Below are 12,144 nucleotides of genomic sequence, written 5' to 3' on the forward strand. Positions count from 1 at the left end.
TAGCTATACAACTTAAGCTAAGAACAGTATTCTTCATAACCTTTGTGATGTTTACGCTTTAGTACTATGTTTGCTATATATATAAAATAAAAATAAAACTCTTTATTCTTTGTCTAACTTCGCTGAAAAAAAATCCTTACAACCCTGCTCACCGTGTAATCCCAAGAAATAGAATTATGTGTAGAAATCTAATTTCTTTCCAAATTAGCAATATCTTATTTTTTTACATTACAAATATTTCCTACAAGATTGTAGTAGTAGTAGTAGTAGTGTAGTCTTTCATCCATAGAACTCCTCCAGGGTTAGTGTATCACATTAAATACACTTACATGTCAAACTATGCTCATATCAATATGTTTTAATACCTCTATCGGTCCAAGAGATTCCTGGAATACTTAAATTTTGGGACTAAGTTCAACATTTTTAACCATTTTTTTTTTTTGTTATAACATATATTTCTTCTTCTTTTTAATCTTTTAATACCATCCCTGACATTTGTTAGAAACTGTACATAACATATAACATCTGCATATAAGTTCAGACAAGCATAGTATCTTCAAATACTGCATCAACTCACTAAATATGCTTTGGTTCCTGGATAATAGATTGAGTATTTATTATCAAGTACTTCAGGAGGTAAAAGTGCATGCAGCAGATCATACAGGTAACAGTAATATGAATGTTGACATTCTACAATTCAGAATACTTTCCCAACAAAGTTCTATTACATATTACGATTCCATTGCTCATTAAAGAAACATGCAACCACTACACTGCTATTCCGTCGAAAACTACCTTGGACCCTCTTCCTGTTGTTTTTCCCGCTGAGCGCGCTTCAGCGTGCCTTGCGTGCGCACGCACCGGCGCTTCTCAAGCTGTTGCGCAGCAACCTGTCGCTCTCGCGCCTGTCACACCATCATGAAGGACCCAGCGAAAGCTCCGCCGGAGGCATCATGGCGCCTCAAGGGCTTCCATGATCAAGCCTCGTCAAGCCCTGTCTGGTATTAGGTGAACGGAAATCCCACTATGTGTCAGCTCTCTTAATAATAAGTTTAAAAGAGGATGTACAAGACACGAGGGAAGTTTGGGCTAATGAGATGCCGTTTGTTCCTATCTGTGCCGTTCCTTACCTAACCCAGGTATATGTAGTTTGCACCCCTGTGAATGGGGCGACTATTCGCTCATAAATATCTGTCGTCGTTTCCACCCTGTTAACCCCTGGGAATGGCAGCGACGCCGGCCTTCATTCAGGCGAAGCCGGGTTTTCATTTCATGCACTGTTAGTCAAACATCTCTGCGGCCTTGTCATGCCTCCCTACCTCCGTCCTTCGCTTGGTCTCGCCAACGCGCTACACCTCTTCTTGTAAGGTCAGCTCTCCCAATACACCACCGTCTTGCAATGTCTGTAAAACAGAAACATGTAATTTTAATGGACATTGCCCCTTAAGTGACAGTTTGTATAAACTGTGCTGCAGAATATTAAGCCAGACGTGAAGTCACAGTCAATTCTCAGGCAGGAATGCAATTTCTGTTGTTTTGTTGTCCCTGCTATTCTAGTTGTGGAAATCGCACATCCAGCTCTGTCAATGTACCTCCTATCTTGCATTTAGCACTTTTTTCCATTCCATCAGATGGGAGTCTTCACTCGTAGTTCTGTCAGAAGCTCATTCCACAAGATGGCCACAGGTTTAGGCCAAGTCTTTGAGCATGGGAAGCTCCTCTGTTGTCTCAGATGAGCGGCGCCCGCTTAAGTAACCCTCCCACCCCCCCAAAGATGAAAAATAAAATGGTAATACATTAATTACCATTTTATTTTTCATCCTCCTGTCCTGAACCGAGCATCAGGACGGGAGCGGGCCGCTGCTGAATGACAGCAGTAAGGAGGAGGGTGGGCTGTGTTTGCACTTTTCAAAGTGTGCATGTCCCTTTTGTCAGCCGTCTTCTAACCCAGTAAAACAGCTGGGTCAGAGTAAGTGCACGGCTCCAGTGTCCTTGGGAGCGGCGAGTGAAGCCACATCCACCAATCAAGAATTTGCTCTCACAGCATGAGATCAGCGCTAGGATTGGTGCCCGCACTGTAGCATCCAGTTGAGAAGGGGTCCGGAGCGAAGTGCGTTGGTTCCGGTAAGTTTTTAAAAATTAAAATGCTTGCGTGCGCCTTTCCCCCTCTGTATTTATTTATTTATTTAGTGTATTTATAGAGCGCAAACCTGTCACCCAGAGGGCATCCTGGCGCTGTAGATGCCAGCCACCAGTAAGTGGGATGAAAATATTGTGGGTTCTCTATGCAATTAAGGGCGTGGCTTAAACACATAAACTCAATTTCTGTGATTCCCATAGTGTGCCATTGATTTTTTATTCCTCCCTGAGCTTCCTGTTATTACACCCAGATATATATGGCACTACTGATATGCGCCAGAAACCAGCCATGGCTATTTGCTTTGTCAATAGTTGTTGAAAATATTCAAATTCGGAAATTATGAGAATTAATTAAACATTACTAAAGCATGTGAAAGGGTAGTGGTCTCAGCCACTCCAATTTACTATTCACTCTGTGGTAGACAGGTGCACCTTCTTTTTCTCCACATCTCATCTATCCACACATCTTACACCTCGTCATTTTCCTCTTCAGCATCCTCTTTTCACTTTCTCTTCAATGCATGTCCTAAAATCTACTTCACTTAAACACATCCCAAACACACAATGCGCCCACTTGCCTGTAAGCACTGAATTTTCTTTTACTTTCATCCTGTCCATATTTTGACTGGTATGTATCTCTTTGACACATTTAAACAGAATCACAATTGCAACTGCAATACATGACCATTTCTATGTGCGCTCTGCAGAGAGGCCAACAATTGTATGATCATGTAATCTGAACACCTGTTTGACCCACTGATAGATGCTGTGAGAAACTAGCACTGCATTCAGCCACAACTACAGAGCGCTCAATAGTGGCCCATTATAAACAGCTGGCAGTGTCCCCATTCAAAGTATGTACCATACAAGAGTAATATGTTATACAATTTTTTTTTACAGAAACACAACATCCTGGAAATAGCTAACACTCTTTAGAAATGCATGATTAAGTAAAACATGTGAAATATACAGAATTCTGTTGTATTCTTTACATTAATTGTTCAAAAAGCAATCGGTGCTTTTGCTTTTAAAGTAAAGGTCATGACTATAAGAACCCGATAGAACCCTGTTTCAATGTCCATTTTTAATTACTACTGGGTCTGAGACTAGGAGTGATCCAATCCACTTAAAGCCTGGTTCAGGTCCCATAACAGTTAGACATGATAAATTCCAATATGTGCAGTAGTTCCTGTTGCCACACATATCGCTCTTACAAGTTGTGCAGTAACTACATCACCCCTTCCAACCCGCCTCCCACAGTTTTCTGCAGATAGATTTCAACAAACCTGAAATTTAGAGCAAACCAGCTGAAATTGATCAGGGGAAAAATAACCCTAATAAATAACAGGGCATGTAGATGTTGGTGCGATAAGCACCAAAGTCAATATGCTGTACTTCAGTTCTGGGCAATAATCATAATTGGGTGGTATTTATTGCGCCTGATACAGTGTGATCAAGGTGGCATTGGAATATATTGGGTACAATAAATGTTGTATTCTTTTCTAGGCCAACCGTAGCAGGGACAACTCTATTAATTAGTATCTGGAACCATGCAGAGCCCGTTTTAAACAAGCGCTGGCGACCTATAAAGTCCAGATCAAGCTGGCTAAGGCCAGATACTTGGAAGAACTATTGCTGGCCGCGGCAAATAAGTCTCAGACCCTATTTAAGGTCGTAAAAGATCTGGCCCATCCAGCTTGTACAAAAAACAATATACCCGCCTCCCAAGCTCTCTGTGACTCGTTGGCACAGGCCTTCGAGGATAAGATTGTCACCATCTTAAATAATCTTGCTATGCCATCTGGCCAGACTGTGCATCATTCAAACAGTGCCAAGACGGTGGAGGAGGGCGCTAAGCTAGCGGAAATGAACATCTTGCCCTTACCATCGTATGAAGATTTCTGTGCATTGGCCGATGGCATATCTTCGGGCTCACCATCTGACCCGCTTCCACCAAAATTCTGGAAGCTGTGCCGGGAAGAACTTTTTCCACCTCTTTACTCCATCTGCTGCCAGTCCCTCAGCTCGGCGCGGGTCCCAGACAGCTGGAAATTGGCAGTTGTCTTTCCATTACTCAAGAAGGAAAATTTGGACCCCGCCTGCCCAGCCAACTACAGACCCATCTCTCTGCTGCCATTTCCTATTAAGATTCTTGAGAAATGGGCCACAAAACATCTTTCCAACTTTCTTGAGGTTAACAACTGCTTGGATGTGGCCCAGTTTGGCTTCAGACCAGCGCATGGGACTGAGGCGGCCTTGGTGACCGTTCTTGACGACCTGCGAACGCGGGCCGACCAAGGTCGGGCAGCCTTTTTAGTGCTGCTCGACATGTCGGCCGCGTTCGACACGGTCAGCCATACAACATTGATCAGGAGATTGGCGGAGGCGGGAGTATCTGGGCTGGCCCTTGAATGGCTGATGTCATACCTCGATCATAGACACCAGCAAGTGGCCATCCCACCCTTTAAATCAAACATCAGAAGGGTTGGTCAGGGCGTACCTCAAGGGTCAGCCATCAGCCCCATTCTTTTTAATCTCTACCTCCGCCCCCTGATCATGTTGATTAAATCTTTTGGCATCACGGTCACCAATTACGCTGACGACACCCAGCTCATCTTTTCCCTTGAGGGTAAGGATGGGGTGTCCCAGGAGGCCTTTCATCGTTGTATGAACACCACGGCTGAATGGCTGGCCAATAACTCCCTGCAGTTCAACAGCGCAAAAACTGAGGTGCTGCACTGCTCCCTGGACCGCATCCCCAGACCACTTCCGCCAGATTTCTGGCCTCCTGATTTTCAGGGCGCTAGCTCGCCCGTAGAGTCGGTCCGTAATTTGGGGGTAGTGTTTAGCACTAACCTGCAGCTTGATGCATCAGTGAATCGAACAGTGGCCACCTGTATGGCGCTGCTCTGCTCGCTGCGTAAGATTCTGCCCCTGCTCCCGCCACAGGTAAGACCAGAGGTAGTGCGGAGCATAATCCTAAGTCGCATTGACTACTGCAACGCACTGCTCCTGGGAGCTCCGGCTAATTTAGTCGGAAAATTACAACGGGTGCAGAATTTTGCTGCAAAACTGGCCCTTTCACGCCGCCGCCTGGACTCCTCTACTAAGGCACTTAGGGACCTCCACTGGTTGCCAGTCTCCCAGAGGATTGACTAAAAGCATTATGCCTGGTGTTCAGGGCCCTACATGGGCAGGGTCCGCCCCCTTTGCGGGACCTCTTTTCCTGGTACACCCTGCCTAGACTACTACGCTCAGCCTCTTCCCACCTGGTGGTTGTACCTAAGATCTTGAGGTCTCGGACGGGCGGTCGGTCTTTTAGATTTGCGGCTGCAAGATTGTGGAACTTCCTTCCTTTAGGTTTGAGAGGTTTGGAAAATTTTAACTCTTTTAAAAAAACTTTGAAAACTCATCTGTTTCCCAGGGCAATGTAATTGTATTTGCTGTTGTAAAACATCATGTATGTGTAAGTGTCAGGACAGTCTAAGCGCCAGGATGCCCGTTGGGTGACAGAATTTCGCGCTATACAAGAATACCTATACATACATACATTAAAGACACAAAGGCAACATTTTTTACTCTAAAACATCTAGCAGCTACATTAAAAACCCAAAAACATTTTTTAATTGAAGGAACCAAGTCACACATTAGGGGCCTGTAGGAAAGGGCCCCTTGTTGCATAGTTAACCCCCACACACACACGTTTTGCCTGACATGTGATGGAACTTGACTTGATGTGCCCTGGGTACCTGGCAATCAGGTTCCCAGGGCCTGTGTTCTTTCCCAAAACGGTACCTTTGTACCCACAATTGGTGCATTTCTGGCACAGGTATGCCAGTTGTAAAAGATACCATGGGTACCAAGGGAACTGTGACCAGGGAAGGCCTCTAAGGGCCACAGCACGTATCGCTCCACCCCTTAGAAACCCTGTACCTTCACACCCTCACACTGCCATGGCAGGCTGCATGTTCTGGTATAGAGAAAAGTGAACTCTGTGCACACTATACCTTACTTTGGTATAATATATACAAAGCCAGCTTCCTACATTGGTGGCAGTGGGTTGGTGTAAAGTTTTGCATTTATTGGACTAACTTACCCAACCTCTGATCACATGACGAGAATCCAAAAATTGACTGTAGTTCAAATTATTTTTTGAATTGACTATTTTTTAAATTTCTAAAAGTCTTATTAGGGCCTTGTGTTAAGTCCCTGTAGTGAATTTTATTTAAAAAGCCAAAGTCACTGAAGTTAACCTCACTTTAGAAAACAATGAGCAACCCAAAGAAGATGGCAAAGGAGCTCGACCCCACCCCTTACTTCAACCTAGAGGTTAGAGAGTTAAGTCTTCTTTGTAAAGCTAAGAAAATAACCTAAACAAATAAGCAAATAAGAACTGGGTCCAACCCTTCCAGAATACAACTTCAGGCGTTCTTGGCAGGGATTGCATGGGACCACCTCACTGCTGAAGATGAGGATCTTAAGGAGAATGGGGAAAGTAGTGAGGATGATGAGGTCTTAAACCGATCACCTCAACTACTTAGGGAGGAAGTGAACTTTATGTCCTACCCTCCACACCTAAGAGGTACAGGGTCTGGCTCCTACAGGAGTAGGGCTAACTCTATACCAGACAGGGAGAACAACTTCATTGAGGAGGATCTCCTTTTAGCAAGAATGACCAAAAGACTAGACCTAGAGACTAGGCTCCTAGCTCAAGAGAAAGAGAGCCAAGATGGGCCTAGGACCCATCAAAGGTGGCAGCAATTTAAAAACTCGAGAAAAAGAAGGATCCTATGATCCTTAAATCCCCAAAGGGATTGTCCCTAAGTTCGAGGATGGGGATGATATCACCAAGTGGTTCACAGCGTTTGAGAGGGCTTGTGAGGCTAGAAAAGTGACGAAGGTTCATTGGGGGGCACTCCTTTAGGAACTGGTCTTTGCTAAGTGCAGAGACAGAATCTTCACCCTTACTGGGGCAGAAGCAGAGCCCTATGAACTCACAAAAGGCACCCTGATTGAGGGATTTGGACTTACTACTGAGGAGTACATAATTAAATTGAGGGGAGCTCGGAAATCCCAGAGTCGGTCCTGGGTGAAATTTGTAGACTACTCAGTAAAAACACTAGGTGGCTGGCTGACTAGAAGTAAAGTGCAGGATTATGAAGGTCTTTATAATTTGTTTAAGAAGGAGTACATTTTAAGTAACTGCATCAATGAAAAGCTGCAGCAGCATCTGGTAGGCCTAGTTCCAATTCCAGCTCAGGAATTAGGAAAGAAGGTGGACCACTGGGTCAAGACAAGGGTGACCAAGACAACGACTGGGGGTGACCAAAAGAAAGGAGTCACAACGCCTTCTCAGAGGAAAGCAGGTGAGAATTCCAAAGATAATATATAAGAGGCTTCTAAGGTCCCCCAAAATACTGGTCAGGGGGTGGGCCCAAGAACTCTTCCCAGCCTACAAGTGGGTGCAAGGGGAGAACATTTGCACCTGCTAAGGCCAGGTGTTTCCACTGTAACAAGAAGGGACACAGAACTAGAGATCCTGTCTTTCCCAACACTCTAGTCTCTAGTCCCCCTCCATTTTCTACTGGTGTGGCAAATCTCCAGATAGGATCAATAGTGTGCCCAGAGCAAATCAGGATCCACACTGAGGCTGTCTTAGTCTCTGAAGAGGAGGGAGGGTTAGCCCCTTTGGCTGTCTGGCCCCCTAATTTAAAGAAATACTTGCAGTACCCCTTAGAGAATGGGACTAGGATAGAAGCCCTGCAGGATACAGGTGCCAGTGTCACCATGGAGAGAGATACACTGGTTTCCCCAGAGCAATACCTAACTAGAACAAGCATTGGCATAACCAATAGGTCTCGCCTTTGGGAGCTTATAAGTGTTTAGCTATGCAACACTTGATGTTGTTGCACTAAGGATATTGTACTGGATAACTAAACACTGATAAGGTCCCAAAGGGGAGACCTATTGGCTATGCTAATGCTTTTTTTTTAAAGGACAACCAGTGCTATCAGGCTCCGGCTGCCACTTAGTCCACCGCATCCCACGTAGACGCTGCAGCCATCTTTGAATGGTTTTAAAGCCAATTCAAAAGCAGTGGCCAGTGTATGTAAATCCCTATTTCAACTGTGAGACTGTTCTCCTGCTTCCCAATTCTATTAAATACAAATTATGTAAAAAGAACATCCCTTTCTGAGCTACACGCCTCATCCTACCCATGTTTCACGCACAGATTTGAAATACTGATGGTTTGGGCTTCCCGGAATTCAACTGTTTGAGATGTAGAGAGGTGTAGAGAGGTAGAGAGAGAGGTAGTTAGAGGTAGAGGTAGAGAGAAGTAGAGAGGTGTAGAGAGGTAGGGGGAGGTAGGGAGAGAGGTAGAGAGAGAGAGAGAGGGAGAGAGAGCCAGAGAAGTAGAGAGAGAGAGAGGTAGAGAGAGAGGTAGGGAGAGAGGTAGAGAGAGAGAGGTAGAGCAGTGTAGAGAGGTAGAGAGAGAGAGAGGTAGAGAGAGTTAGAGAGGAAAAGAGATAGAGAGGTAGAGGTAGAGCGGTGTACAGAGGTAGAGAGAGGTAGAGGTAGAAAGAGAGGTAGAGAGGTAGAGTGAGTTAGAGAGGAAAAGAGATAGAGAGAGAGAGAGGTAGAGAGAGAGGTAGTTAGAGGTAGAGAGAAGTAGAGAGGTAGGGAGTGGTAGAGAGAGAGAGGGAGGTGGAGAAGTAGAGAGAGAGAGAGGTAGAGAGAGAGAGAGAGGTAGAGTGGTGTGGAGAGGTAGAGAGAGAGAGGTAGAGAGTTAGACAGGAAAAGAGATAGAGAGAGGTAGAGAAAGAGGTAGAGAAAGGTAGAGAGAGGGGTACAGAGAGATGTAGAGGTAGAAAGAGGTCACCCACAGTCTGTGCACAGTACCTCATGTACTGAACACCCACAGTCTGTTCTCTGTACCTGATGTACTGAACACCCACAGTCTGTACTCAGCACCGCATGCACTGAACACCCAGTCTGTGCACAGTACCTCATGTTTCTGAAAACCCCCATCTGTACTCTGTACGTCATGTAATGAACACCCCCAGTCTGTTCTCTGTACCTCATGTACTGAACACCCACAGTCTGTTCTCTGTAACGCAAATACTGAAAACCCGCAGTCTATTATCTGTACCTCATGTACTGAACACCCATAGTCTGTACTCTGTACCTCATGTATTGAACAACCACAGTCTGATCTCTGTACCTTATGTACTGAACACCCCTGTCTGTACTCTGTACCTTATGGACCTAACACCCACAGTCTGTGCACAGTGCTGGGCAGGGCCGCTCATGACCTGCAACGTGGACCTCATATATTGCTGCCCAGACCTCAGATAGTTAATAATATTTAGGTTGCACGTGCTCCGAGTTCTGTCCTGACATGTGATTTCCTGCGACGCTGCCCATCGGGGATTTTTAGAGATCCGCCCGTTGGAGAGGGAGGAGTGATGTCAGGGGTGGTTCTTATACCGAGGATGGATATAGCAAGGCTGGGGTGATAGTGTGGGTCAGTACTCTGTTACTGGCACTCTGGGCCGCGCTTGGCATCAGACCCACCACTGTCCCCCTCTGCTGGCCGCAGCACGCCGTCATCACCGCTGGATGAAGTCCAACACCAGGGTGTCACTGGCTGTCATCCTCAGGGCTGGCGGTCTGGTGCTCCTCTTGGCGCTAGTCTTTCTCATGTACTGGAGCCTCACCTATGAGGGCACTGAGAGGAAGGGGTCCCAGCGTAGGTGTGAATAATAGTGAAACAATTTGAAAAAAGTCTATGCAAACAATGAATGCAACCACATCATGGGAGTAGGTATATTAAATATAGTATCACTTGATTACATAATCTAATCGGTTGTACAGTGCCCCAAGGAAAGGAGGAAGTGATGGGGTGAGGATAGTGTGATACAAGGATAGTGACGATAAAATAAACCAAATATCAATAATGCATTGGTAACTGAATTTCTTTACACAAAACAAAAGACCATTAGTTCAATACATAAATCACCATATGTCATACTTCACAAAATACATTAAATGTCAGAATTCTGGCGTGAAGTTGACGACCAAGAAGCTATTGTCGACGTTTCGACCCTCTGTAATTTGCAGGAATTAGTGGTGCCCTTGCTGCGGGGTCTTCATCAGGACAGGGTGCGGGGCAGGCAACAATGAAGACGTTTTTGTCGAGCGGTGGAGGTCGAATCTGGCCCGGGGCTGGTGGCGATGGCAGAGTCAGATTTACAATTTTTTTGTTGGCATAGGGTCCAGGGAAGCTGGTTGTAGTGAAAATGGTCCCTTCGTGGGATCCGAGGTATAGGATTTGTTGGCACAAAGTCGAAGAATTAATTTAGTTGAACAGAAAAGCTTTCCGTGATTTCCCAAGTCTGGTTTACGGATTGCTAGTACCAAGTCCACGAGTATTAATTGATAACACAGGTTCGATCCGTGGTATCGTGCGGCGACTGAATCCGGCCTTTAGCTCCGCTCGCGCGTGTCTGCAATCTCGGGCAGACTTGGGAAATCACGGAAAGGTTTTCTGTTCAACTAAATTAATTCTTCGACTTTGTGCCAACAAATCCTATACCTCGGATCCCACGAAGGGACCATTTTGTAAAGAAATTCAGTTACCAATGCATTATTGATATTTGGTTGATTTTATCGTCACTATCCTTGTATCACACTATCCTCACCCCATCACTTCCTCCTTTCCTTGGGGCACTGTACAACCGATTAGATTATGTAATCAAGTGATACTCTCAGTACTTACAGAACCCAGGTCCCAGTGACTATGTTTGGGTAAAACCCCCCTATATATATATCACCTATGAGGGCAGCGCCACCCCGGCAGGTACAGACGGGGGAAACCAGAGACTGGAGCAGCGACTTCGCCAGGAGCTGCAAACCTGGAGCGAACCTGGAGTGTGCCCACCAGAAGCTGGGTGCCTTCCGCAACCAGACGGTACGCGTGCACCGCCCCCACCATATACTTGTGTCGTTTTGCACCCCCATCATGGCCACGCCCCCAACTGAGCCAGTTTCCTAATGTAATGACATGTAATGTCAGCAAGAAACCTCAGGCGGTTGTCGCACCTGCAGCTGAGATCTTTGTGCACCTGCAGATAGCAGGTCTGACACCCACAGGGTCGATCTGAAGACACCCTAAGCCCTGGGGGTTGGGGGCACAGTCTGAAAGTCCCAGGACAAAGGCCCGGAGCACTGTCTGCATTGTCACCTTATAAATAGTTAGTTAAAGATATATTTTGATCTGAAAAATGAAAAAAATATGCAAAAACAAATTACAAGAAAATCATTCATAAGTATTAGCCATAAATACAAATTAATAAACATAAATATACCGATTTTCAAATAAATAAGTGATATAGGATTAGATAAAATGAAAAAAGATAAAAAAGAACAATTAATGGAATAGGAAAGAAAAAGGAATGAGAGTGAAGGAATAATAAAAATAAGAAATTAGCAAATAGAGAAAAGGAAGTAAGAATGATCAGCTAAATGAAACAGATTATGTAATGTGCAAATTTCTTAACACCAATTGAGACCAGCAGCTGCAGAATTCTAAAGGCATGCGAGTGGTGCGCATGCATGCACCACAGCGAGCGATCTGTTTTCAATTATCGCGCCCTGGTCTGGGCACGAAAATTGAAAACATGTGGCCTCTGCGGGTACCGCAACCAATAGGCCATGGGCGGAGCAATGCGCCCGCCTTTGGCCAATTGCGTTCTTTCTTTGTTGAAAAGACTCATGCAAAGGCCAATAGCGTGGGACAAAACAAAAAGCATACGCTCGAGCGTGTGGAGTGATTTCTGAAAGCCCTTACTAAAAGCCGGACAGCGCATGCGTGCTGCGCTAGGCTTGACCTAAAAACTTACCCAGTTACCAATTCTGACAGTCACCACTAACCATAACATGCTATGGTGATATTAGACAGGGGGTGGGCGGGGCTGGCCTGAAACAGGTATTAATCTCTCCAAA

General features: G+C 45.3%; 1 protein-coding gene across 4 annotated transcripts in view; it reads left to right on the top strand.

Annotated features, from left to right (window-relative positions):
- Positions 1-1,997: 1,997 nt before the first annotated feature.
- AGBL3 (AGBL carboxypeptidase 3) overlaps positions 1,998-12,144 on the top strand; it is an 873,099-nt gene continuing 862,952 nt past the window's right edge. For all 4 annotated transcript variants that reach the window (XM_078669865.1, XM_078670168.1, XM_078670098.1 and 1 more), the window contains exon 1: positions 1,998-2,124. The gene's annotated coding sequence lies outside the window, so the exon portion shown is untranslated. The remainder of the gene's footprint in view (positions 2,125-12,144) is intronic.

Source organism: Lissotriton helveticus, chromosome 1_1 (genome assembly GCF_964261635.1).
Source record: "Lissotriton helveticus chromosome 1_1, aLisHel1.1, whole genome shotgun sequence".
Taxonomy (NCBI): Eukaryota; Metazoa; Chordata; class Amphibia; order Caudata; family Salamandridae; genus Lissotriton; species Lissotriton helveticus.